This window comes from Micropterus salmoides, unplaced genomic scaffold, assembly GCF_014851395.1.
Source record: "Micropterus salmoides isolate LMB-PRFRI ecotype aquatic unplaced genomic scaffold, ASM1485139v1 Ms_hic_scaffold_2, whole genome shotgun sequence".
NCBI classification, from domain to species: Eukaryota; Metazoa; Chordata; class Actinopteri; order Centrarchiformes; family Centrarchidae; genus Micropterus; species Micropterus salmoides.
Genome location: NW_024041150.1, coordinates 49551633 through 49555932, shown reverse-complemented (window position 1 = coordinate 49555932; position 4300 = coordinate 49551633). Strand labels below are relative to the sequence as shown.

At 44.0% G+C, this 4300-nt stretch overlaps 1 long non-coding RNA gene across 1 annotated transcript; it reads left to right on the top strand.

Moving 5' to 3' along the window:
• Window positions 1-890: 890 nt before the first annotated feature.
• On the top strand, window positions 891-2812 carry LOC119912761. Its single transcript, XR_005446215.1, has 3 exons — window positions 891-1128; window positions 2335-2417; window positions 2537-2812. It is a non-coding gene; the product is annotated as an uncharacterized LOC119912761 (long non-coding RNA).
• Window positions 2813-4300: the final 1488 nt, after the last annotated feature.

Below are 4300 nucleotides of genomic sequence, written 5' to 3'. Positions count from 1 at the left end.
TATGGAGAAGTGGAGGCTCCGATGTGGACCAAAGAGTTCCAGTGTGGAGGCCATGAGTCTGCTCTCCTGGACTGTAGAAGCTCAGGCTCAGCTAGAAACACCTGCTCACCTGGAAAAGCTGTTGGACTCACCTGCTCAGGTAGAAGAGGAGCTGCAGCTTTGATTTGGTTCATTTCTCTTCTGATGAAACTCACTTTATTGTTTTACTGATGACTCTCTGGTTTCTGTTCAGAGCCTGATGATGTCAGGTTGGTGGGAGGAGCCAGTCGCTGTGCAGGAACACTGGAGGTGAAACATCTGGGAGACTGGAGACCAGTGATTTACTCTGTCTGGACCCTGACGACAGCAGCTGTTGTCTGTAGAGATCTGGACTGTGGCTCTGCTGTTTCTGTAGGACAGAGAAAGGAGTCCTCACGCAGACCTGTGTGGTGGATCAGGTCTGACTGTGTTCAGTCTGGATCTGCTCTGAGGGAGTGTGCATCATCAGATTCCTCTTCCTTCATCCTGGATCTCACCTGCTCAGGTGAGCCCATCAGTGACATCGTCTATGACATCATGTATGACAGTAATGTCTCCAGTGTGTCCTCTCCTCTGTCTCAGTGTCTCAGTGGTTTCCATTGGACTGAACTGTAAAGTTCTCCAGGACAGTGACGTCCTAAAGTGTAGAGAGGTGGGCTTGTTTCTGGAAGCTTCACCTGACAGGACACACCTGGAGGAACCTGTCTGTCTGTCTGTCTCTGTGTTTGGGGACGTCCCACCAGGTGGATCCAGTCCCTCCTTTTACAGTCTGTCATCGCTCTGCTCCATGTTTGTTACTCGTGTCAGACCTGTGACATCACTTCCTTTCCTCAGAGGCCCAGCAGCAGGGGTTTCAGGTTTTCAGTGGCTCCACCTTCACCATCAGCTGCTCCATCCAGCCACAGTACCCAGGAGGCTCCTTCCAGCTCGCCTTCACCTCCTCCATCACATCACACAACTACACCCAGCCAGCTGTCAATCACTCTGCCCACTTCCTGTTTCCTGCTGCAGAGCCCGCCCACCAAGGAAGCTACAGCTGTGTTTATCACCTCCATGTTTTTTCTCATGACTTCACCTCTGAGAGCCGTCGGCTGTCTCTCACTGTCTCAGGTAAGCTGAAGCAGAGCAGCTGAAACGTCACACTGACTGTTTCCATGCAGCTTTGGAAAAGATGATCCGTCCAAACTGACTGAACACGATCAGCTGACAGTTTCCAAGCATGTTGTGTTTCTGACTGACTCTGTGACTGATGTCAGGTACGGTGGCCCTGCAGGCCACAACGCACTGGAAACTGAGCTAACATGTACGTTTTGGTAGCAAGTCCCTGAAAACAGTTTCAATTGTCTTCTGTGCTACTTGCAGCATTTCTGTATTTGGTTGTTGTCATTGGAAGAGAGACTGATCCTCGCTGTTTGTGAGTTTCCAGAATCTATGTTTACTAAATAGGACATCAACACGAGGGAATTTGTATGGCAGAGCAACCCCGCAAAACTAGATGTAGGCCTATCAGGTAAATTTATGTAGCCTATAATTTTAACTTAAATTAAATAGGCTACAGTTGTGTAGCACACAGAAGTCATTGCCATGGTTACTATCTATAGAGCGCCTGGCGTTTAATTGCGGAGCACTTTTCTCCCTTTCTGATCATCGGAGCAAAGAGCACCACTTAATTTCGGGTCAAAATGTGTTGCAACACGCGTTACTGAGATTGCAACGGGTAGAATATTACTGATTTGTTTTTTTTTTTAGTAATGTGATATATTACTTCATTACAACAAAAGGCAATGCATTCCTGTAACTGTTACTTTTGTAACATGTTACTCCCAACGCTAGAGATAAGGAGGAGATCTGCTGTAGGGTGACATCATTTTCACCGTCCTCATCGCCCTCCTCCTCACAAACAGGGAGCTAGCTAAACTAAGCAGTAAACCCTGCATCAGGTTGCTCCACCATGTCCTCACAGGAGTCAGTGAACAAAGCCTGGGTTTAACTCCCACTCCGAGATGCAGAGGTCCTGCATCCTAGTGTGTCAGGGAAACAAATCGAGTTTTGTTTTCTATAGGCCAGAATCAGACACCAAGCCAAAGCCTGCTTAAACATGATTGGTCCATACTACTCGGACAACAAGCCAAAACCAGGAAGCTTTCGATACCAAAATCTTGTCTCTTGCCTCCAGATTCTGCGTTCAGATATCTGTTGATTACTGACGGACTGAAGTGGTTTTGGGAGATTTCAGGTCACTACAGTTTGTGTTTAACAGGAGCTGATGGACTCATGATGTTGTGTGATGTGATGACTGTCCATGTGTTTGATCAGATCCAACAGGTCTTCTCATCAAAGTGGTCGTCCTGCCGCTGACTCTGCTGTTGGTGATCGCTGCCCTTTGTTTCTACTATAAGGTACTGACACATGTCTGTTGTTTAGAGGACTGAGATGAAGCACTCGGTCTGTGTTTACTGACCTGAAGAAGAGGAGGAGTGATGCACTAACTCTCATGTGTGCTGTCATGTCTCTCCAGGCCAGCAGGGGGCAGAAGCCGGGCAGGCAGGAGGACATTGAGCTGGATTATTATAACGTGGGTGTTTCTGCAGCTGAAGGAGGGTCGACTGAAGAGGAAGGAGCTCAGGGAGCAGAGTAGGACCTCCAAGGAGCTCATCTCAGCTGCCTCACAACCCCCCATCAGCTCAGTCAAGGATTTTACACTTTTATACTGATGTTCCCTTTAAAGGTTAAGTGTGTAAGTTCTAGTGACATATAGTGCTGACTTTCCCTCCCCTATCCATGTGAGCGGTATAGCTGTGGTGCCTGAGACAGGACAAAGATGTAATCTATGAGATAGAAGAGTTGCCAGTCAAGAAATGAGGTTTCTTTAGATAGATGTGTTAAGAAATTATATAAATTATGTAAAACTATCTGTTTTTTTGAATATTATTGTTACTAGTTCATTAATAAACAACAGCCACATGAAGAAATAAGGTGCTACATGATGTCTCATACTACTGTAATACATAATTACATAAGAATTAACCCTGTCATACACGATTTTACATACATTTATACAAGATTATTTTTATTACTCAAAATTGGGCTAATATACAAATCATTTACATTTTCTTGAAATTCTGCTTTGTTTTTAAATTATTTACCTGTCCCTGTATGTGGCCACCATGCAGTCAGCATGAGTAAAATGCCACACCTGACAATATGGATTATTAACCCTTGTATGGTGTTCGGGTCTGTTGGACCCGTTTTCATTTTTTATCAAAAGAAAAATTATACCATTATTTATTTTTTCAAACTCATTGGCCTTGGCTCATTTTCTGTGAAGAATATATATCAGAACACATTTTCAATGAAAACACACTGTACACCCCCCTACACATTTACATTACACACAGGATGTCCGGGTCTACTGGACCTGAGGCTAATAAAAGTGTGGAAACTGTAGGTCCTGTGTACCTTTACTCTGTCCTCCTCCTGTCCTGTGTGAGTTTTGTGTTTCTGCACCTGCCGTTCCCGCACAAGGTCCCAACATTGTTGCAAAATCTAAGCACCAACACCGTCTGCTCTCACATTCCCGCACATTTTACCCTCTGTCTTGTGGGAACCAATATTTATTTTCTCTAAATTGGGGGCGGGACACAATAAATGTAGCTTTACCAGTGTGGTTTCTTATCACAACTGATCAAGATGGCCAAAAAATTAACTGCTCAGAGGGCCTTGCAATTGATTTTGGAAGAGACAGAAGATTTTGATGATGTACAAGAAGAGGTTTCAGAATGTGAAGATCACATTTCTGACAGTGACTTTGAAGAAGAGGATGAGATTGAGCATCACCTAGTTCCAAAACGAAGACGAGCCACAGGACCAAAGTCAATAGTTATGAAAAACCTTGCTTCATTTATAAATTTGTTGAATTTCTTTTTATAATCTCATACCTTGATTATATTTGATTTTCTTTTTTTTTATGTCATTTTAGTAAAAAATAAACCAAAAAACCAGTAGCACTTTAATTCTTAAATGTGATCTAACAAAGGTAAAGAGAAAATATTAACCATATATGCTGTTTATATTGCTTGTAATTGGGATGTACGCCACCACTTATCCCCCACTTACAATGCTGTCCTTTCATCACTTCCCAGGAAACTCAACAAACGTAACCTATTGGCCTGAGGTGAAGATACCAACGATGGTCGTTCAGTCTTGGCCACCGGTAGTCTTAACGACTGTAACGACTGTCGTCACAGCAACAAGGAACACTAACGAACCAGCGGTATCGATG